At 44.6% G+C, this 24,990-nt stretch overlaps 1 pseudogene; it reads left to right on the forward strand.

The window, feature by feature from the left end:
• Positions 1–232: 232 nt before the first annotated feature.
• Positions 233–24,990, forward strand: part of LOC141235433 (uncharacterized) — a 35,556-nt pseudogene continuing 10,798 nt past the window's right edge.

Consider the following 24,990-nt stretch of genomic DNA (forward strand, 5'->3'; position numbering starts at 1 on the left):
ATTACACACCCAGAAGAAATGGGAATGGCTACGTAGATTACCTTAAAAAAAAAGTATTTTAATTGAGAATAACAAGGTTGTAAATTATGGATTCTGCAGATGTCATTGAAACTGGCTCTGTCCAATTAACTATACTTTTAAAAACAAAGAAGCAAAGCTTTAAGACAAAGACACCTCAGTATAATGCATATTTCCTGACTCCCTTTCATATTGTATCTATCTGTCCTTGCTGGTAAGTGGCTTCCTGCATGTTTATCATCTCAATCCTTTATGGTAATACACACTTGTCTTTCTCTGTCCATTTGGGTTCGTCTATTTTCTGAATGCAATTCATCATGGATGCATTTTAGCCTCTGTCTCCTAATTCTCCTCTCCTGTCATGACTGTGGTCTGGCTCTATAAAGTGTGGCTCTTTGGGGCGTGGTGGTTCTGCTCAGTCACTGAGCAGACGTGCTAAAACTGAACTGCCATCCTGGCTATAATCCTGATAGTTTTACCCCTTTCCCTGCACTGCTGTGGACCTTGCTGTGCCCTATCTGAGGGAGGAATCATGGGACCCCCAGTGAGCAGGAAACATCAAAGGGACATCCTGATAACTGCAGGAGAAGCTGAACCGCCCTGCATGTGGGGAGAAGCTGCGGCCATCTTGACGTCCTGTCTCAGGCTCAGCACAGTGAAGTGTAACAGTGAGAGAGCTGCAGCGCATGCAGTAAGAAGAGACCCTCCAAGCTGCTATCTCCCGGCGGGACACATGAATAATCTTTGACACAGACATTCTGAGTAAAGCAGGTATTTGGCCTCCAACACCCTGAGATAATTTCTTTGTCCACGGGTCTTCTGCTGGGTCCTGGTGCTAGCAGGTCTCTGTGGCCAGGCAGGCAGAGATCCTCCACGCTGCTATCTTCCAGCAGGATGCTGCTATTTCCCTAAGGGTACGTGCACACAGTCAGTAAACGCTGAGGACTGGACGCAGCACACTTGTGCTGTGTGCAGTCCACAGCGGCCAGATTTTACAGCATAGTGGAGGGGATTTATACAAATCCCATGCCCACTATGTGTCTCTGTACACCTGCGGACCACCAGCGGAGACGGACATGCGGCGCGTCTTCACAGACTGCAGCATGTCAGTTTCTCTTGCGGAGACAATGCGGATTCACCTTCGTGCAACGCTTTGGACGCAGCATCAGTGTGCTGCGTTCAAAGCGCTGCCAAAAAGGATCATGTGCACATACCCTAATAAACATCTTGCGTAAAGTAGCTATTTGCCTTCCAACATCCAGAGATAACCTGTCTGGCCGCAGGACTGCTGCTGGGTCTTAGTGGTATCTGATCTCTGTAGTCAAGATTCCTGCATACCTGGCCCCTGGGTCATAAATCTCTTCATAAAGATGTATCAGACCAGGAGACAACACGTCCACATGTGTGGAACTTGTAATATCAGGGTCCTATTTCCTTGGTAGTGTTCTGACATCACTGCTTGGATTCAGAGACACTGACTTGGTGCAGCCCAGTATCCAGTATTCTCTCACTACATTCTGGATGCATTGACCTACATCTTCTCTTATATAGTCCCCATACGGTCAAGGGATATGGATGTCATAGAGGGGTGAGCTGGTCTTGCTAGATTATTTAAAGTCTCCTCCCTAAATATATTTTCCCACAAGCAATATCTGCATATTTGCCAAGATGAGTAGAAACAAAACAAGTGCAGCGGAAAAACTCAAGGAGTTTGCCAGAGTGGATCCATCGAAAAACACCCGAACATTAAGCTTCATTTACAAAAACCCCAGAGCACCGTAAGAGGCAAATGTCAGAAGATGAGGCGGAGGAGGGGCAGGAGGATCTAATGCCATGACAGGTTTCCACACAACTACTAGAGGCCATCTCAATATGTAAAAGCTCATTGACGGGGAAAATCGAGGAGGTTCGGTCTGATGTCTGTCTTCTGCGGCAGGATATGCAGGTCCTACGTAGCCGAATCTCTGAAGTGGAATCCAGAGTATCTGACATGGAGGATAAACTTTCCCCCATGGTGACCAAACTAAACAAGGTAGCTGGGTCAGCTGACGCATGGCATCAAAAAGTGGACGATCTTCAACAAACGAGGTTCAAAGGACGCAGTCCTTCTTCCTCAGGCACCCTGAGGAAGAAGGACCGTGTTCTTCAAAACATGTTGGTTGTTTGTGGCCATTTCCAGACTCTGTACTCTAGGCCGGCATGTCACTTTTCTACGCCCCCTACCAGCCTTGCGTTCATGCGATAGCACTTCCGGCCGAAGTTCTCCTCTTTTCAATATCTTGGATCTGACAGTTACCTTCTGCCACATTGAGACCCTGCTACTTGGGCCATTACCTCTTTGGAGCCGACCTGTCTACTCACAGTAAGTAGTTTACTTACTGTCATTTAGCTGCACCACATACGGCACCTAGTGTATGTTACCAGCTGGTTTAAAGAAGTTGTCGACTACTTTTTAAGAGTCCCCCAATGTATTAACCCTGTGATTATACGTATTTGTAAATACCTTGCTGTGTCTTTATTGCTTGTGAGCTGCACTATCCTTGTCCGCTCACAGGCATCACGTGACCCCCCCACTGATGTCACGTCAAGTGAGGTGTGACATCAGTGACGCGGTGGATGCTGGGCGGTGGGCGAGGTTACCCTGCGCGTCACACCCAGCATCCACCGCGCGCTTTCCCAATGAATGAGGAGGGGGAGAGCGCGCGGTGGATGCTGGGTGTGACGCGCGAGGTGACCCCGCCCACAACCCAGCATCCACCATGGAACGCAGAAGAGAGACCCCCGGCTGCAGCCAGAACTTGACGTGACATCAGCGTGTCAGAGCCGGCTGCAGCCGGGGGTCACGTGATGCTTGTGAGGGGCCAAGGATAGCGCCTCTAACAGGCAATAAAGACACAGCAAGATAATTACAAAACGTCTTATAATCACTGGGTTGATACATTGGGGGACTCTTAAAAAGTAGTGGACAACTCTTTTAAGGAAACAATAAAGAATTCACAGACTGCGGACCTTCAAAACTCCAGAATAAAGTCCACTATTTCAAAAATTACTGACTGAGGTGGACTCACTTTATTAAAATATAAACTTTATTTAATTTCCTTTTTTAAAAAACATAGAAATCCACCGTACACATAATCAGTCTTAACGGGTCTTGACACCTGTCAGACCACAATACTAAATATAATATAGGTTAGCATGCTCATCTGACTGTACAGCTGCGAGCAAGTATATCCTTTTAAGGTTGCTTCCTTTACAATAACAGGGTAAGGCTATTGTCTTTTTGCACTCAGCCCTTACTAGCCTAATATCCCTATAATTCACCACACTACCCAGTTTATTATATTAATCTATTTTATGTGCACAGTGCCACTTATTCACACTGTGCCCTCTACAGCCTCTTATCTCAGCTATTTCATTCATATAATGCAGTTCTCAACTGGAAATAGCTCACAGCACTGCACAGTCTGCACTCTCCATCCAGACCAATAAAAGCAAGCTATAATTACACTGCATCAACACAGATAGTGTCCTTCAGTTACAGGCTCACTATCCTTAGTTCATTGTTCAGCAGCTGACAGGGGTGTGTACTACAGTGGGGGTAAGGTCAGGGGATGAAGTGTATAGTTGTGTGTCATCAGCATAAAGATGGTACTGAAAGCCAAATTTGCTGATGGTCTGTCCAATTGGGGCTGTGTAGAGAGAGAAGAGAAGAGGGCCAAGGACTGAACCCTGAGGAACCCCAATAGTGAGAGGAAGGGGAGAAGAAGTGGAGCCAGCGAACGATACACTGAAAGAGCGGTCAGATAGGTAGGAGGAGAACCAGGAGAAAGCAGTGTCCTTTATGCCGATTGAGTGGAGCATAGAGAGTAGGAGGTGGTGGTCAACGGTGTTGAAAGCTTCAGAGAGGTCAAGAAGAATGAGCAGAGAGTAGTCACCATTACATTTTGCTGTCAGAAGGTCATTGGTTACTTTGAGTGCAGTTTCTGTAGAATGTAGGGGGCGGAAGCCAAACTAGGATGGGTCATGAAGAGAGTTAATAATGAGGTAACCAGTAGGTGGGAGTAGACCAGGCATTCCAAGAGTTTAGAGATGAAGGGGAGATTGTAGACTGGTCTGTAGTTGTTTGTGCAGAAAGGGTCAAGAGATGGCTTTTTTAATAATGGAGTAATGATGGAGTGTTTGAAGGAGAAGGGGAAGATACCAGAAGAGAGGGAGAGATTGAAGATTTTAGTTAGGTGAGTAGTGACGTCTGAAGAGAGAGACTGGAGGATTGGAGTGGATGTGAGCGAACGGGGTCAGTGGTGCATGTAGTGTGATGAGAAGAAGAGAGGAGCCTGCAGACTTCTTCTTCAGTGACTGGGTCAAATGTGGAGAGTGATCCAGAGGAGATGTGGAGAGTGATGGCAGTCACGGCACTTGGTGGCTGGGAGCTGATTTCCTGACGGATGTTCTCTATTTTCCATGTGAAGTAGGAGGCCAAGTCCTCAGCAAAAATGTCCATGATAGGGGCCTGCGCTTTAGGAATGAGGAGGGAGTGAAAGGTGTCGAAGAGTTTTTTTGGGTTGTTGGATAGTGAAGAGATCAGGGTGGTGAAGTAGGTCTGTTTGGCAAGGTGAAGGGCAGAGTTATAGGTTTTTAACATAAATTTATAGTGGATAAAGTTTTCTAGTGTGTGAGTTTTCCTCCATAGGCGTTCGGCACTACTAGAGCATCGCTGGAGAAATTGTGTTTGTGGTGTGAGCCAGGGCTGTTTTACTCTGTGTTTAGAGGTTCTGAGGGTGAGGGGCGCTACTTGGTCCAGGGCACTTTTGAGAGTGTCATTGTAGTGATTTAAAACCAGATCAGGACAGGAAAAAGAGGAGATTGGGGACAGTAATGAGTGAAGGGCGTCTGTAAGTGTATGAGGGTTAATGGCTTGTAGATTTCTAAATGTGTGATAGGTAGGAGTGTGCTGGGGTGGACGAGGATTTGTGAGCATGAAGGAGAGGATGTTGTGGTCAGAGAGGGGAAGAGGTGAGTTATCTAGGTAGGGGATTGAACAAAACCAGACAAAGACCAGATCGAGGGTGTTTCCATCTTTGTGTGTCTCAGAGGTTGAAAGCTGTGAGAGGTCAAGGGAAGTGGTTAAAGATAGAAGCTGGGATGCGGAGGTGGAGCTGTTTATGGGGATGTTGAAGTCTCCCAGGATAAGGGTTGGTAAATCTGAGGACATGAAGTGCGGCAGCCAAGAAGAAAAATGGTCAAGGAACTGGGAGGGTGAGCCTGGGGGATGGTATACAACTGCTACTCTGAGGGAGAGGGGATGAAAGAGCCTGATGGTGTGGACCTCAAAAGAAGGGAATGAGAGCGAGGGAGCTGGGGGGATTACCTGGAAAGAGCATTGTGGGGACAGGAGTAAGCCGACTCCACCACCAAGTCTGTTCGCAGGTGTCTGGGAATGGGAAAAATTCAAGCTGCCATGAGAAATAGTGCAGGGGAGACAGTGTCAGATTCAGATGACATGGTATGACAAAGGCATGCACATGGATGAAGCTGCATCTTGTCTCCAACACGCTGTGACAAAATGGCTCCCACCACAGAGTCTGAGGTGTCTACTTCGACAATAAATGGCAGTTCAGGATTTGGATGGACTAGTAATGGTGCAGAGGTGAAAAGAGTCTTTAGCTTGTCAAAGGTCCCTTGTGCCTCTGGAGACCAGAGAAACACTTTTGTTTTCTTTGTGAGTGAAGTAAGTGGCAGAATGATTTTTGCAACGTTTTTAATGAATCTTCTATAGAAATTTGCAAACTCTATAAAGCACTGGACGTCTTTTAAATTTCTTGGGGTAGGCCAGTCAACTACCTCCAAGAAATCTTAAAAAATATCATTAATGAAGTGCTGAAAGGCGGCAGGGGCGTTGCTAAGGCCGAACGGCATAACCAGGTATTCAAAATGTCCATATAGTTCTAAAGGCTGTTTTCCACTCATTTCTTTGGTGAATTCGTGTGACCAAACAGTATAAAATCTCAATAAGCCAGATCTTTGGATTTGTTAATCCAAGAGATATACCCTATTATCTTTGTGTATTTGTGTCTGGTCAATAAGAACAGACCAGTATTTGTATTCTATTCGTTTGGAAACAATCATGTTTACTATGCTAATGACAAATTGCACTAAAAGTCAGCTAGATGTGTATTTACAAGAGCCCCTGTGATACCAACTATGTAAATAGATTAGCTAAAACAATGATAGCTGAACCCTGCACCTTTACCTCTGACATGTGACTAATGACCCTTCACCTGTCGGTGTACTTAAAAAGGACATGTGCTTCTGTAGCAGTGAGACTTGGGACAGAGAATCAAGAAACATCAGGAAGACTTTAGAAGGAGAATGAGAGACATCCTTCAGGACAGCAGATGGATTGCATGGCATTACTCAAAGAGACACAGATTTGAATTCTACATTATTCTAGTCTAAGGGTATCGGCCCTGGAAAGATATGGATCTGCTCCATTTGACCATCAGAGAGATATGGATACATTTTGGGGAAACCAGGGTGGGACGAGGAAGTCACCTGGCCCCATGGATATGTTTTTTGTCTCAGTCCAGGTTGGGACCCTCGGGTCTCCTGGCCTTGTACCTGGATGGACTGCTAGCTTCCTATGCTTGCCGCTACCTTCTCTCTGTGGGGGCCCCCCAGAAGCGGGGGGCCACTGGTTGAGGCAATTGGCCCTGGAAGTCTCCAAAGTCACAGCTGTTCTATCCCAGGCGGGCGGAGAAGAAAGGGTGAGACTGTGTCATGTTGTACCATCTTGGGTATTTGCCGGGACTGTTCTGTGTGTTTATTGTCACTTTGTGGTTCAATAAAGTATTGCCACGCTGTTTTACCCTCACCCTGTGTTGCCTGAGTAGCATTACGCCCACGGAAGACCCCTGGTCTTTACAATTCGTATGAGATTATAAACCCTGCTTAGATCGAGTTTGGTAAAAATCTTGGCAGAAAGTAGTCTCTATAGCAACTCAGGAATTAAGGGGAGTGGGTAGTGATTTTTGATGGTAATCTTATTTAATTCTCTGTAATCAATAAAGGGCCGGAAGGTTGAGTCCTTTTTTCTACAAAAAACAAAGGTGGCAAAGAAGAAGGTTGAATGAAGCCTTTCTCTAAGTTTTCATCTATGTACTCTTTTAGTACCTTCAATTCTGGTTCAGAAAGATTGTAAATTTGCCCAAACGGAATAGATGCTCCAGGAAGCAATTCAATGGGGCAGTAGTAAGAACAATGAAGAGGCAGTTGATCGGCTTTCTTCTTACTGCAGACCTCACTGAACTGCTGGTACTGAGGTGGTAGTTTTATCATAATTCTGATGAAAAATCTTAGATACAAGAATTTGTTTGAGAACAGGTAAATTAGCATGGCAATTGTTCTTACAGTACTTAGAGGGAAAGGTAATGGTCTTCAATGCCCAGGTGCTAGAAGGGTTATGGGTTGAGAACCAGGGAATTCCTAGAACTGGAAATTTGGAGAGGAAATAAGATGAAAACTAACGGCTTCATGATGATTTGGTACAGATTTCAAGTTAAATTGTGTCATGAGTAACAGGTCCAGAAGATAAAGGTGATCCATCCACAGTTTCCATATTGATTGGCATGGATTTAGTCCAACTTGCAATGTTATTATCAAGTGTGAATTGTAATGCCATGAAATTCCCTCCTGCTTCAGAATCTAACATAGCAGAACATTGTATTTTTTGGCTCCCAATTATGACCTGTGTGGGAAAGACAAAGTGAGAAGATGGTGATTGCCTTTTGCCTTTATTCTGCATTACGGATGAGATGGTCTGCATAACCGGATCTAGCTGTTCTGAAAGGTCTGAATTGCTTACAGTTCTGGCATTGGTGATGGTATAGTCCTTTTATTAGTTCCCACAATAAAGGCATACATTTTCAGTACGTCGCCTCTCCTTCTCTACTGCAGAGAGAGGTTTTCGGATTACATCAATTTGCATAGGTCCAGGGACACTTTCCATGTCCTGTTGATTTTTTAATCAAAGGAATAGTTAGGGTTATTTCCAAATACTCAGTCTTTCCTTTCTTCGTTCAGTGAGTCTCTGATCAATTCGGAAGCACAATTCAATAAAGTACTCTAAATTGTCCTGGGTCTCAACCCTTGCAAGTTCATCCTTTATTAATTCTGATAATCCTCGTCGAAATTGACTCCTTTGGGCAGCTAAATTCCATGTGGTGTCTGCCACCCATTGGCGGAGTTCTGAGGGATACTCAGCTACAGAGCACCGCCCTTGACATAAATTATGCAACTTAGTTTCCACTGTAGCACAGCGATTCGGGTCATCGAACACTTGATCCATAGCTGTGATAAAGGAACCTAAGTCATTTAGGAGGTCAAAATTCTTTTCCACATAAGGTGAGGCTCATGCAAGAGAGTAATGAGTTAGGAGATTAATAATGAACAACACCTTTTTCCTGTCACTGGTAAACGGAGAGGGTTGCATCTGGAAATCGATGCGACATTGATTAAAAAATCCACAGTAATGATGACGAGTCCTAGTGAACTTTGCGGGTAGTGGCATGCGTGCGTTTGATTCTGAGCCTAAGTAGCGCAAATCCAGAAGTTGCCTCTGCAACTCAATCATTTCTTTTTGCTGACCAAACACATGTGTTTGCAACTTAGAAATTTTTTCTTGGTATGTAGCACCAAAATTCTGAGGTTCAGCAATTTGTTGTCTCAGGGTGGCTGCAACAGACTCCATATTGTGTGTGAGATTATTGTTAGGAACTGACCTGGTTTGGAGTAGTGATATATCAGGGAAGCCAGGAATCGGTGCACAGGTAAGCAGTATAACTTGAAGGGTTCAGCAAGTAGCATTGTCAGGGAAGCCAGTCACAGGTAAGCAGTATAATTTGTATGAAGCTGCAGAAAGGTAAAGCGCTGCAGAATATGTTGGCGCTATATAAATAAAAAGATTATTATTATTGTAAGGGAGAGTTTGACTAGAGGCTAGGAGCTCAATAATTTCGCAAGGGAAGGAAGTGCCAGGCCAGGTTTAAATACGGTGTTCAATCAGGATGAAGCCAATCAGAAACAACATAGGGTAGAGCTTCTCATAATCAATACAGATACAAGAATCTAAGTTAGCCGCGAACTATCCAACAAGCTGAATAGCGCAATGAGAAGAGCTGCCGTCTAGTGCACCAGAGCTGCTGGGTTCGAGTCCTGACACCAACGGCGACTGATAGACCCTGAAAGTAAGGCTCTGATCACATCTACAAGACGACACCAACCACGACCGATGGATCCTGTAACTAAGGCTCTGATCACATCTACAAGACGACACCAACCACGATAGATGTATCCTGTAACTAAGGCTCTGATCACATCTACAAGACAACACCAACCACGACCGATGGATCCTGTAACTTTGGCTCCGATCACATCTACAAGACGACACCAACCACGAGCGATGGATCCTGTAACTAAGGCTCCGATCACATCTACAAGACGTCACCGACCACGACCGATAGATCCTGTAACTAAGCCTCCAATCACATCTACAAGACGTCACCGACCACGAGCGATGGATCCTGTAACTAAGGCTCCGATCACATCTACAAGACGTCACCGACCACAACCGATGGATCCTGTAACTAAGGCTCTGCTCACATCCACAAGGTGACATCAACTGCAACCAATGGATCCTCTAACTAAGGCTCCGATCACATCTACAAGACGTCACCGACCACGACCGATGGATCCTGTAACTAAGGCTCCGATCACATCTACAAGACGTCACCGACCACGACCGATGGATCCTGTAACTAAGGCTCTGCTCACATCCACAAGGTGACATCAACTGCAACCAATGGATCCTCTAACTAAGGCTCCAAACACATCTACAAGATGGAGACCAACCAGGATCCTGTACTTAACCTCTACTGACATTTGCAGTATATATACGTCATTGTTGGGGAGGACTTCCCGTCCAGTGCAGTATATATACGTTACGGCGATCACCCGCGCATAGCCCTCTGTGCATAGGCAATCGCCGCCAGGTGTCATCTGATTCTGACAGCTAACACTCGGGACTCAGTGCCAGGAGCAGTGCCCGCATAGTTCCCGGCACTTTAACCTGCAAAATTCTGCGATCGCAGCATTCAGTATGCAGGCAGAGGGAAGAAAGCCCCTCTGCCCTTGGATCGGAGACCATGCAACGTCATTACGGGGCTCCGATCATTGCCATGGTGAATGACATCCGGGTCACCAGAGCTAGCAAAGTTGCTAGACCATGAGCAGTGCATGATCTAGCAACTTTGTGTGTCAGTGCTGCACTGACAGTTTATAAGGTATAGGACTGCTGCTGCATGCCTATGCTTTATAAGCGATCAGGTAGAAAAAAGTGAAAGTGCCATAATGGGACAAAATAAAATTGTAGAAATATATTTAAAAAAAATAATATATATATATATATATATATATATATATATATATATATATATATATACAGTATATTGTTCCCATAAATAAATATTTTTCTGAAAAAAAACAACTAAGAAACACAAAAAAAGTACACATATTTGGTATTGCCGTGTCCGGAACGACCTGGCTTATAAAACTGTTCCACTAGTTAACACCTTCTTTGAATGATGCAAAAACTAGTTTTTGCAATAAAAAGAGTCTTTTAGTGTGCGACAGCAGCCAAACATAAAAACCTGCTATAAATCAGATATCACTGTAATCACACTGGCCCGAAGAATAAAGTCGTCTAATCACTTATACTACATGAGAAATGATGTAAAAAATAAATAAAACCAAATTCTTGACCTGCTGTTGATTTATTCATTCTGCCTCCCAAAGATCACAGTAAAGCTCAGCTCACATTTATCCTGCGCTCTGCGCTGAGCGCTTACACCGGGGTTTCCGTGTAAATTTCTGAAATACGTGAATCAGGCGGAACCCCCGGCAGAAGATTCGCAATAATAAGGCAGATGGAGGCACAGTGGATGCCGTCTGACCTGTGATCCGGCAGTGTACATCTTTGTAGGTGTGCATAGAAGTGCCATCGACCACAGTTTTGTGCACTTCTGAAAAGGACAACGCTGATCAGAAGCCAGACGGAGTCCAGAGTAACTCTGCTGCCTCATTATAGTGAATGGATCCCTCAAGGGTTTCATCTGAATTACATCACTTGGAGATTTAGATGGCTACCCCGATATAAGTCCTCAGCGTAGAGCACAGGATAAATGTGATCCAAAATGTTATGTAAAATGTCCCTAACAAAAGTTTCAAATCAATCCACAAAAAAAGTAAGCCCCCCCTCAGGTCCATAAACTGTCAATCAAATATCGGGGCTTTCACGTTACTGGTAGCACAAAGGCTCTGGAAAAGCACTATGGCTCCTCGTCCCTCAAAAGAAATTCAGCAAATTCTGTGCTCACAAATCCAAATTCCCCCTCCCTTCAGAGCCCCACAGTGTGTCTAAACCACATTCAGGCGTCCACATGTTTGGCATTTCTGTAACGATGAGAAGAATTCTGTGAAGCACCTGTGGATTCAAGGTGCTTACCACACATCTAAATAAATTCCTTGAGGGTTCTAGTTTCCAAAATGGGATCACTTGTAGGGGTTTTCCACTGTTTAGGCACATCAGGGGCTCTCTAATCGCTATATAACATCCACAGACCATTCCATTAAAGTCTGCGTTCCAAAATGTCACTCCTTCCTTTCTGAGTCCTGCCGTGCACCCAAATAATAGTTTCCCCCCACGTATGTGGTATCTGCGTGCTAAGGAGAAATTGCATAACAAATTTTGGGGTCCATTTTCTCCTGTTACCCTTGTGAAAATGCAAAATGTGAGGATAAAAACATTTTTGTGGTAAAAATATGATTTCTTTTTATTTTCATGGCTCTACGTTATAAACTTCTGTGAAGCACCTGGAGGTTCACGGTGCTCACCACACATCTAGATAAGTTACCTGAGGGGTCTAGTTTCCAAAATGGTGTCACTTGTAGGGTTTTTCCACTGTTTAGGCACATCAGGGGCTCTCCAAACACTATATGGCGTCCGCTAATCCAGCAAATTTTGCATTCAAAAAGTCAAATGGAGCTCCTTCCCTTCCAAGCCCTGCTGTGCGTTCAAACACAATTTTCCTTCACATTCTGGGTATCAACGTACACAGGAGAAATTGCATAACAAATTTTATGGTGCAATTTCTCCTGTTACCTTTGTGAAAATGCTAAATTTGAGGATAAAAAAAACATTTTTGTGGGAAAATTTTTTTTTTTTTTTCATGGCTCTACGCTATAAACTTCTGTGAAGCACCTGGGGGTTGAAGGTGCTCACCACATGTCTTATAAGTTCATTGAGTGGTCTAGTTTCAAAAATGGTGTCACTTGTTGGGGATTTCCACTGTTTAGGCACACCAGGGGCTCTCCAAACACGACATGTCGTCCGCTAATTATTCCAGAAAATTTTGCATTTGTTATGGTAAATATTTATATTTTGCTTTATTATGTAGACAATTCATATATCTTTGATAATTTTGTTTTTTAGTATTCACTTTACAAGCGTTATTCATATGCAATAACATAGGGCTGATATAGAGGTGTCTTTGTGTTAAGTTTCTTTATTATAGAAGGCATAGGAAAGCTGGGTAGAACCAGCTTTCAAGGAATTTAAGTTTACATGATTTATGACCTTGTTATTCCCAACTTGCATAGTTTCTATGTTAGGTAATGTAAAGCCTGTAAAGCCATTCCCCTTTTCCTTATCTCTGTGGTTGTAATAAAGATCTGTGACTGGGCATCTGAGAGCAGACAAGCCTGGGACACTGACAGAAATTAGCTGTGTGCTGTTGTCTCTGATCAATCGACTCCCTGATTTGATCAAAACTGGCAAACATGTGAAACCTTTTGAGTTTCTTCTAAAATTTTCCATATACAGTACAGACCAAAAGTTTGGAAACACCTCATTTAAAGATTTTTCTGTATTTTCATGACTTTGAAAATTGTACATTCACACTGAAGGCATCAAAACTATGAATTAACACATGTGGAATTATATACTTAACAAAAAAGTGTGAAACAACTGAAAATATGTCTTATATTCTAGGTTCTTCAAAGTAGACGCCTTTTGCATTGATGACTCTTGGCATTCTCTTGATAAGCTTCAAGAGGTAGTCACTGGAAATGGTTTTCACTTCACAGGTGTGCCCTGTCAGGTTTATTGAGTGGGATTTCTTGCCTTATAAATGGGGTTGGGACCATCAGTTGTGTTGTGCAGAAGTCAGGTGGATACACAGCTGATAGTCCTACTGAATAGACTGTTAGAATTTTTATTATGGCAAGAAAAAAGCAGCTAAGTAAAGAAAAACGAGTGGTCATCATTACTTTAAGAAATGAAGGTCAGTCAGTCCGAAAAATTGGGCAAACTTTGAAAGTGTCCCCAAGTGCAGTTGCAAAAACCATCAAGCGCTACAAAGAAACTGGCTCATATGAGGACCGCCCCAGGAAAGGAAGACCAAGAGTCACCTCTGCTTCTGAGGATAAGTTTATCCGAGTCACCAGCCTCAGAAATTTCAGGTTAACAGCAGCTCAGATTAGAGACCAGGTCAATGCCACACAGAGTTCTAGCAGCAGACACATCTCTTCAACAACTGTTAAGAGGAGACTTTGTGCAGCAGACCTTCATGGTAAAATAGCTGGACAGGCAACAAGCAGAAGAGACTTGTTTGGGCTAAAGAACACAAGGAATGGACATTAGACCAGTGGAAATCTGTGCTTTGGTCCAAATTTAAGATCTTTGGCTCCAACCACCGTGTCTTTGTGCGACGCAGAAAAGGTGAACGGATGGACTCTACATGCCTGGTTCCCACCGTGAAGCATGGAGGAGGAGGTGTGATGGTGTGGGGGTGCTTTGGTGGTGACACTGTTGGGGATTTATTCAAAATTGAAGGCATACTGAACCAGCATGGCTACCACAGCATCTTGCAGCGGCATGCTATTCCATCCGATTTGCGTTTAGTTGGACCATCATTTATTTTTCAACAGGACAATGACCCCAAACACACCTACAGGCTGTGTAAGGGCTATCTGACCAAGAAGGAGAGTGATGGGGTGCTACGCCAGATGACCTGGCCTCCACAGTCACCAGACCTGAACCCAATCAAGATGGTTTGGGGTAACTGGACCGCAGGGTGAAGGCAAAAGGGCCAACAAGTGCTAAGCATCTCAGGGAACTCCTTCAAGATTGTTGGAAGACCATTTCCGGTGACTACCTCTTGAAGCTCATCAAGAGAATGCCAAGAGTGTGCAAAGCAGTCATCAAAGCAAAAGGTGGCTACTTTGAAGAACCTAGAATATAAGACATATATTCAGCTGTTTCACACTTTTTTGTTAAGTATATAATTCCACATGTGTTAGTTCATAGTTTTGATGCCTTCAGTGTGAATGTACAATTTTCATAGTCATGAAAATACAGAAAAATCTTTAAATGAGAAGGTGTGTCCAAACTTTTGGTCTGTACTGTACATAAGGGTGATTTGTCAGGACTCAAATTTAGAGCTATTGAAAAAGTCCATAAATCTAGCAGAGGTGGCAATTACAGAAGAATGGTATTAAACCGTGAATCCTATTGGATCTTCCAACTCGGCACCAGGGTGCTGCTAGGTCTGAACGTGAGGCAGGATTTAATCTAAAATATTTATCACTGCAGTCAGGTATTATTCCCCATACTGTTAGTTATTGCATGCACATGACGATAAATACATCATTCCCCTTAGGTGGTGGAAACGCGTTGGTATTCACACTAGCTGGTCGTGTTGCTGCCGTTTAACTACTTTGTGAATAAACTTAATCTTCTTTTACTGTTGGATCTCCACTGGAACTTCTATTTTTACATTTAATAATGGGAAGGCCAATTCAAATTGATTCCATATTCTACAAAATTACCTCTCTTATCTGAAATTTGTTTATGGGTGAGCTATCGCAGTATTGATAGCATATTACACCGATACAGCCAGGTGTTATTACCTTATACTGCGTGCTGCAAAAAATTTGTAAAAATCTATCTTATTCCCTATTGATACCACTGTTAGCTCCATTTGCAATATGGACAGGTGCAAGGTATCATCATCTGGAGATGAGTGTTCATTGTTGTTGAATACATCAGTTTGTTGTTGCCACGTCCGAAAAAAAACTCTCCGGGGCCGGTTAAAATGTATTTTTTACTGTACAATATTACCTCTCTTTTCTGCGATTTGTGTACGGGTCAGCATCCGCGTTGCATTTTCCTGGCCTGTACTTGATGCTGAAATTGAAGTCAGCTAGTTCAGCGACCCATCTCTGACCCATTGAATTCAGTTTGGCTGTAGTAAGGACATAGGTCAAAGGGTTGTTGTCAGTGTATACCTCATACTCTTTGCTATAGTAGAGATAATCTCCAAATTGTTTACAGATAGCCCATTTCAATGCCAGGAACTCCAATTTTCCAGAATGTAGATGGTAATTCTCCTCGGCGTCTGTCAACGTTTTAGAACCGTAACCAATCACTCTCATTTTTCCATCTTGATGCTGATACAGGGCAGCTCCCAGTCCAATTTGAGAAGCATCACAATGAAGAAGAAATGGTAAATTGAAATCAGGATATCCCAAGATGGGTGGTTTTACCAGGTAGTCTACTAGTTCTTCCAATACCTGTAGTTCAGTCTGCGGACAGAGATTCCTGCTTTTGGTATTTGGTGCTGCCCCTCCATCCTCCAACTTCAACCTGGTTAGAAACTGTGTTAGCTCCTGGAGGACCGTCCCCATGACGTCTTCAGCTTCTTTCTCCCCCAGCTCATCCATTTTTTAATTAATGGCAGCTAACAGTTGTCTGCGGTTGTGTGCTTTAGAAATCTGTTCTTCTGACATCTTTATATGTTCTGCTACTGTTCTCAATTTTTCACAGGTTAACTGAAGAAGCAGCTCACTAATTCTGTCCATTTGTATTTCCACATCCATTGCTGCTAGTGAGTTTTCTTTAGGGCTGGTCCCCTTTAACTGGTGTAGCAGAGTAGAGTTGAGCTGCTGTTTTTTTCCAGTTTTCCTCTTCTCCCTCTACACGCTAATTCCTGCTCAGGACTCCCCGTACGGGCCACCAATGTTACACGCACGCCGCTAGGTTCAGATAGGGGCGAGACTGGTTACATGAATTCTTTGGAATCTTGGGGGAACACAGGGCGACTCTTTAAGGTGCATCTACACCGGCCAATAATCGGATACTGATCGGCCGATCTAAACAGCCTGACAGTCACCCGATGTACGAGCAAAACATTAGTTCATCAGGTGAAATCATTAAGCTTAAATATTCCTGTTCTGGGCAGCAGATCATCCTGTGTAAACGTGCTGCCGAGGACAGTGCTATTCTCTGCCCACAGAACCATCATAATAAGGTTCACAGGCGATTAAACGACTGCCGATCGGCTCCATATAACCAGTTGGGGGGCATTTAGGTGCCGCGTTTGTCCAGTGTAAATGCAGCCTTAGATCCCGGTACCTTATAGGAGACGTCTTCTCTGGTTGCTCACATCCTTTTCTTCTTCATCTGCCCCTGATTCCAGGGTAAGTTTTTACATCCGCAGCTCGTCTCAACAGATGTTCTTTTCTTCGGTCTTCTGCAGCACATGCCGACACAGTGCCCTTAATAATAAAAGTGTCATTATAATGCCGCCTGAATAAAAATAGCTGCCCCTGCTGTGCCGTAATTAAGCCTGTGCTGTGCCCCTGAATAAATAATAGCGCCTCCCTGTGCTCCATGAACAAAAAATGACACCCACACTGTCCCTCTTATGATACATGGCCTCCTCTCCTATAAAATATTGCCTCCACACCGTCCTCCCTTATATACTACTAGCTATTGAACCTGTTCTACGCCCGGGTGGCGAGCATTTTTATTGGTATATGGTCTCCCATGCTGGTATGTGCTGCCCCCTCCTGGTAATTGTGCTGCCCCCATCCTATCCTGGTATGCCTGGCACCCCTCACCCCCAATCCTAGTATTCATCATGGCACTTTACTTGGTTTGTTTTGTTGTTTCGTGGTGTTCTGTTTTGGTTTGTCACTTGTCTTTCTTTTTTGCACATTATCACTTTCTTTCACATCACTTTTCATCAGCATATGTCATCTCTGCACATTCTTACACATTATACATATGGTATTCAATTACACATTTAATTTATTTTATTTTTATTTATATTTTTTTCACTTTATCATAATTTACGTTCACTTTATTATATTTATCTTTATATTTATATATCTATTTATATATTTTTCATCACCACCTCATTATACATTGTCATTTTATTTTTATTAGTTTTTCACCTTATTATTTTTATATTCATTATAATCTTATTTATGTTTTTCTTCACACATTATTATTACTCATTTTTAATATGTATTTTGTATTTATTATTTGGTTTATTATTTGATTGATTAATTAATCACCATTTATTTTATTTTTTTCAACTTTTATTTATAATTAATTATCTATTATTACTTATTATATTATTTTATCTATTTTTGATCGTTCATTATTTTCGCTTCATAAAATTATTATGTCTCCTATGACAGAACTATCCTATTAATTGGGTGTATTCTTTGCTGGACACATTTTGGCATATCATTTCTTAGGGTTTAGAGATCTGCCCTATTTCTTTCTTTTATATATCTTGATATTACTATCAGAAGGGAGACGGTACGCATGTCTGCCCTGCTGCCCTTGGGCACCTGTGTCCGCTGCGTCTTTATGTGGCCCTCTGCGCTGGATCACGTGGTTCATGCGATCATGTGGTCTTGGCACTGGGTCGCATGACGCGGTGGTCGCGGCTGCCCTCGCGGCACTACATGTGTCACACCACGCCTCCTTTTCTGTCCTGGAGATGGCGGCACACAGGCGCGCTCCCGCGCTTGTTCGCCTCCATGCCGGCCGCGTCCACAGCGGTCCTGCAGTTCCGGGTCACGTGGACACCACGTGTTCTCGGAGCTGCCGGTCACCTGACGTGGCTGTCATTGGGGCGGGCTCGCACCGTAGCCCGCATCGCGTCACATCACGCCCCCTCCATGTCGATTGATCCACCGCAACACACCTTCCTTCTCTGATTGGCACTTGGCCCCTTTTTATACTGTCAGCTTTCCTGATGTCTCCACCCCCTGACGAAGGCGCTTGCCGAAACGCGCGTCGGTGTGTACGCATGCCCGGGTTCGGGAACGTGGCTATTCATTGTAAGTACCCATTAGGTTGATATATGCCAATTATGTGGTCCAACTGATGCATGCCAATTATATGGCTTAACATTTAGGGATTACCTCATATGCACATTTTTGTGGTTCATTCCATGTTAAGGATTTCCTTATTACTTATTCTTTTTGCCATATTTAATTTATTTGTAAATTTTGCATACCTGTGGTAACATGGGATAATGTTTACATAATTTCACACACCTTGTGAACATATATGTATATATAATTGCAACTTTGCACATTCTTGGAGAAATAGTGATACATATATTGTGGTATATATACAGTACAGACCAAAAGTTTGGACACACCTTCTCATTTAAAGATTTTTCTGTATTTTCATGACTATGAAAATTGTACATTCACACTGAAGGCATCAAAACTATGAATTACCACATGTGGAATTATATACTTAACAAAAAAGTGTGAAACAACTGAAAATATGTCTTATATTCTAGGTTCTTCAAAGTAGCCACCTTTTGCTTTGATGACTGCTTTGCACACTCTTGGCATTCTCTTGATGAGCTTCAAGAGGTAGTCACCGAAAATGGTTTTCACTTCAAAGGTGTGCCCTGTCAGGTTTAATAAGTGGGATTTCTTGCCTTATAAATGAGGTTGGGACCATCAGTTGTGTTGTGCAGAAGTCTGGTGGATACACAGCTGATAGTCTGAATAGACTGTTAGAATTTGTATTATGGCAAGAAAAAAGCAGCTAAGTAAAGAAAAACGAGTGGCCATCATTACTTTAAGAAATGAAGGTCAGTCAGTCCGAAAAATTGGGAAAACTTTGAAAGTGTCCCCAAGTGCAGTTGCAAAAACCATCAAGCGCTACAAAGAAACTGTCTCACATGAAGACCGTCCCAGGAAAGGAAGACCAAGAGTCACCTCTGCTTCTGAGGATAAGTTTATCCAAGTCATCAGCCTCAGAAATCGCAGGTTAACAGCAGCTCAGATTAGAGACCACGTCAATGCCACACAGAGTTCTAGCAGCAGACACATCTCTTCAACAACTGTTAAGAGGAGACTTTGTGCAGCAGGCCTTCATGGTAAAATAGCTGCTAGGAAACCACTGCTAAGGACAGGCAACAAGCAGAAGAGACTTGTTTGGGCTAAAGAACACAAGGAATGGACATTAGACCAGTGGAAATCTGTGCTTTGGTCTGATGAGTCCAAATTTGAGATCTTTGGTTCCAACCACCGTGTCTTTGTGCGACGCAGAAAAGGTGAACGGATGGACTCTACATGCATGGTTCCCACCGTGAAGCATGGAGGAGGAGGTGTGATGGTGTGGGGGTGCTTTGCTGGTGATGTGGCGCCCGTGGGGGTTCGACCACCACAGGGATGCTGCACTTCTTTAATGGAGTGGAGTGTTCCTCCTCTGAGGTAAGAACAGTGCGATGCTCAGGACCCTTCCTTTACATCCAACACCACACTTCTCCACCAGAGGGGGCTAGAATGCACTAGGTGCTGCCCTCCTGGTTACAGGGAGACTGGGGAACCAAGAGTTAGGGGAACCATTTAGTGGGTGAGGGTGGAGGACTCACATTTTAGTGACACTGTAAAATTCATATTTAATAAAAAGCCATCTTCGTTCTTGGTCCTTGTTAGTCAAGTTTACTGGCTGTCATGCACTGTGATCTCCTACCCTGAAAGTGGATCCTGTGTGGACCTGCAGGGGATGGAGGCACAGCCCTCATACCCCGACCTTGGGACGAGGGGCAGGTTGCAGACAAGGAAGGTCTCAACCCAGTCAAGGACCACGACCAAGAAGGCCCGGAGCTTAAGAGTGTAGCTCCACCGCAAATGGGTCCCCGGGAGGATGCAGACAGAGCGGTGTACGCCACCTGTCCTCGCCCACCTGATGCATTCAGAGGGAGCCCGGCTGCAAGAGGGGTACCGGCCCCTGACACCCGACCTTGCTACTCCACGTCCTGGTCGGGAAAGCCCGGTAGGCCCTGAGGATCCCACCGGGTAACGGAAAGAGCAGAGCTGCCACCCGTGCCCTTTTTCTGAGAGGAGTTCAGAGGGAGACCCGGCCTATCTACACACACAGACAGGAAAGGACCCGGTCTGAAGTTTAGGAACACTCTGGTGCAGGGTCCTGATTTAACGCTGGACTTACTCGGAGGTTGTCGGACCCTTGTCTCTGGTGGCCGCAGAACTCCGCGAGGAGCAGGGAGTCGCCTTCCTTCTGCCATCTCTGATGTGAGTAAAGCCTTGGAAGTTCACCCCTATGGCCTCCGGACTCTTTATTCTGCGTTACACCGCACGACACAGACTTTCTAGACTACTACCCCCGTCATCCTGTCTCTCTGCCCTGAGGCCTTGCTCCGCCTGTGGGGAGTAGTAACAATGTTGGCCACTATACGACTATGCCTCAGCGGACTGCAGCGGCGCTGGTGGCCTTCACCAGGTGCCACAGGTGGCGTAGTCGTAATCAGCCACTCAACCCGGATAAGCCCGTACCATCTTTTTTTAATGTGACGGCCCTGGGCACGGAGCGGGTCCGGGCCACGACTGCATCCCATCTCTCCAACTTAGGACCCGACTTCGAGTCCCCATCTCTCAGGGTAAGAAAAGGGCTTACAGGAGGCTTTGAGGCGTCACAGTGACACTGTTGAGGATTTATTCAAAATTGAAGGCATACTGAACCAGCATGGCTACTACACCATCTTGCAGCGGCATGCTATTCCATCCGGTTTGCGTTTAGTTGGACCATCATTTATTTTTCAACAGGACAATGACCCCAAACACACCTCCAGGCTGTGTAAGGGCTATTTGACCAAGAAGGAGAGTGATGGGGTGCTACGCCAGATGACCTGGCCTCCACAGTCACCAGACCTGAACCCAATGGAGATGGTTTGGGGTGAGCTGGACCGCAGAGTGAAGGCAAAAGGGCCAACAAGTGCTAAGCACCTCTGGGAACTCCTTCAAGATTGTTGTAAGACCATTTCCGGTGACTACCTCTTGAAGCTCATCAAGAGAATGCCAAGAGTGTGCAAAGAAGTCATCAAAGCAAAAGGTGGCTCCTTTGAAGAACCTAGAATATAAGACATATTTTCAGTTGTTTCACACTTTTTTGTTAAGTATATAATTCCACATGTGTTAATTCATAGTTTTGATGCCTTCAGTGTGAATGTACAATTTTCATAGTCATGAAAATACATAAAAATCTTTAAATGAGAAGGTGTGTCCAAACTTTTGGTCTGTACTGTACATATTGATGGAAGAGGGTTTAACATAGCATATGCATTTGCACTTCATATATTTTGGTCAATTTATTATATAGTTTTTATGTGACAATCATATGTATACATTTATAATCCAATGTGTATGGACTGGTAATCCTATTTATTAATTGGCTGCTCCCATTATGAATTTTCTCATACACCACCCGGATATGCGCCTCTGTTTTTAAATGTTTTTAATTATACGTTTTATCATTATCATTGTTTTCTATCCACTTGTCTGTCACCTGTAATTAATAAATAAAATAATATTTTTTTCACTATATTTGATGTTTGGGACTTTATGGTCGGGTCTTCCCTTCGGTTTTTGTTTGTGCCGTAAATAAGCCTGTGCTGTACTCCGGAATAAATAATAGCGCCTCCCTGTGCTCCGTACACAAAAAATGACATCCACACTGACCCTCTTATGATACATGGCCTCCTCTCCTATAAAATATTGCCTCCACACCGTCCTCCCTTATATACTACTAGCTATTGAACCTGTTCTACGTCCGGGTGGCGAGCATTTTTATTGGTATATGGTCTGCCATGCTGGTATGTGCTGCCCCCATCCTGTCCCCACCATCCTATCCTGGTATGCATGGCACCCCTCATCCCTATCCTGGTATGCATGGCACCCCTAATCCCTATCCTGGTATGCATGGCACCCCTCACCCCCAAACCTGGTATGCATGCAGGGGTGGATTAAGAGTAGCAAGGGCCCCGGGCAGTTTAGAAGGCGCGGGCCCCCACACCTGATTTATCACGTGACATGTCACATGATCCCCTGTGATAGATCATGTGATAGTTCACGGGAAATTAATTTGGCACAATATAGGGGCAGATACCCTGATTCCAGCGATGTGTCACTTTTTCAGCTGCTTGTTGTCATTTTGAGAAAATCACCGTTTTATCTGCTGCAGATCTAGCAGCTCTCTGAATGCTGCGCTCTGTATAGCCCCGCCCACACCACTGATTGGCAGCTTTCTGCCCATGCTCAGTGTACACAGAAATCTACTGATCAGTGATGGGGGTGGGGTCCTACAGAACTTACTAGTCATCTAGTGATAATTACCTTCTGACAAATCAATGATTTTATCAAAACAACACTAAGCCGCCCAGTAAGTGACACATTACTGGAATCAGTGCCTCTAACCCTACATTATGCTGCTCTCAGATTAGGTGGCAAAAACCTGATGACAGATTCCCTTTAAAGGAGCTGTAAAGACAAAAAAGTTTGTATTAAAAAAAATACAAGCCATTTGTGAAATGAACTTTTTTTCATTGTTAATTCACATTAGACTGTATCTTCAACACTTTTGTCAGCAGGTCTTATTACAGACTCTGAATAGGGCAGCTCTCTCCCTCTCCCTCAGCAGAAAGTCACAGCATGGTGAAAAAACGGGATCTTTTATGATTTTCTCATAATAAATAAAAAAGGACATGCAAGTCCTCCAAACTATTTTCCGTTTCTCTATAGGGAAGGTCCTAAATCTTTCTTGTTCTTTAGTTGATCACATGTCAAAAAGGCAAAGCATTTACTATGAACTCGCCTAAAAAAATATACACTGGGAGAGTAATATCATCATCTACATGTAAATATTCCTTGACTCTAAGGGCTCGCTCACACTGTCGTATAACACGGCCGAATGCTATGTGGTGTTTTATCGGATAGGACTCGGCCCTATGTTATACTATGGGACAGTGCAGATCTGCGATTATCGGCATGAGAAAATAATCTCATTCGATATTCGGACCATGTGCACCCATACAAGTCTATGGGTGCACGTAAAACATTGGACTGCACTCGGATGTCATCCAAGTGCAGTCCGATGAACACTCACAGAGACTATGGAGAAGATGGAGAAAGTAAGTTCTCCATCTTCTCCATATCTGTGCTGCGAGAGAACCGGATCACACTCAGTTGAAGCTCTGACAGAGTTTGAGCCGAGTGTCATTAGCATAATTGGCCCTATTCTCTTGCATGAGAGAATATATGGCTTAGTGAGTGGACCCTAAAACTGAATAGTAGTGACGGACAGGCACCTCACAAGCGGGATCCATGTAGCTCTCAGATGTCATGTAGGTAGGGCTTCATTCCATGGGGTAGGGCTTAATTTCAAGGTATATAAAAAAAATGCCCCTTTAAAAACCCTTTGAGGACCAAGGCACATATATGTCCCATAGTTTTAAACTGGAAAAAAATTTGATTGAATAAAATTTAAGGTCCTCGAAGGTTTAAGTAGGTCATAAATTCATATGAATACTTGCTCATACAATTGCACATGCCAAAAGATGAAGAAGAACAGAATCAAAAATATGACATTAAGTGGAGCACTTACAGGTATTCAAGGTGAAAGAGACCAGCAAAGGCATCGTCTCGAATGACAGTAAATGAGTTAGAATTCAGCAAGCTGAAAATGAAGACAGCAGGTTAGAAGCGAACCAGACTTTATGGTGCTCAGAATTAGTCCAGCAGAATTTATTGACTGCTCTTGCAAAGCACTGAGACTCCCGCTGTGTATAGATGGCACCGTGCGGCCTCCTGCTGTGTATAGATGGCTACGTGTGGCCTCCCGCTGTGTATAGATGGCGCCGTGCAGCCTCCTGCTGTGTATAGATGGCGCCGTGCGGCCTCCCGCTGTGTATAGATGGCGCCGTGCGGCCTCCCGCTGTGTATAGATGGCGCCGTGCGGCCTCCCGCTGTGTATGGATGGCGCCGTGCGGCCTCCCGCTGTGTATAGATGGCGCCGTGCGGCCTCCCGCTGTGTATAGATGGCGCCGTGCGGCCTCCCGCTGTGTATAGATGGCGCTGTGCGGCCTCCCGCTGTGTATAGATGGCGCTGTGCGGCCTCCCGCTGTGTATAGATGGCGCTGTGCGGCCTCCCGCTGTGTATAGATGGCGCCGTGCGGCCTCCCGCTGTGTATAGATGGCTACGTGCAGCCTCCCGCTGTGTATAGATGGCTACGTGCAGCCTCCCGCTGTGTATAGATGGCGCCGTGCGGCCTCCCGCTGTGTATAGATGGCGCCGTGCGGCCTCCCGCTGTGTATAGATGGCGCTGTGCGGCCTCCCGCTGTGTATAGATGGCGCCGTGCGGCCTCCCGCTGTGTATAGATGGCTACGTGCAGCCTCCCACTGTGTATAGATGGCTACGTGCAGCCTCCCGCTGTGTATAGATGGCACCGTATAGATGGCTACGTGCGGCCTCCTGCTGAGTATACGTGTATAGATGGCTACATGCGGCCTTCTGCTGAGTATAGATGCCGCACAGCGCCCCCCCCCAGAGACAGCAGGAGGCCGCACAGCGCCATCTATACTCAGCGGGAGGCCGCACGTAGCCATCTATACACAGCAGGAGGCCGCATGGTGCCCCCCCAGAGACAGCAGGAGGCCGCACAGCGGCATATATACTAAGCGGGAGGCCGCACGTAGCCATCTATACACAGCGGGAGGCCGCATGGCGCCCCCCCAGAGACAGC

The sequence above is a fragment of the Phyllobates terribilis genome, unplaced genomic scaffold, assembly GCF_046119375.1.
Source record: "Phyllobates terribilis strain yellow unplaced genomic scaffold, ASM4611937v1 Scaffold_665__1_contigs__length_859303, whole genome shotgun sequence".
Taxonomy (NCBI): Eukaryota; Metazoa; Chordata; class Amphibia; order Anura; family Dendrobatidae; genus Phyllobates; species Phyllobates terribilis.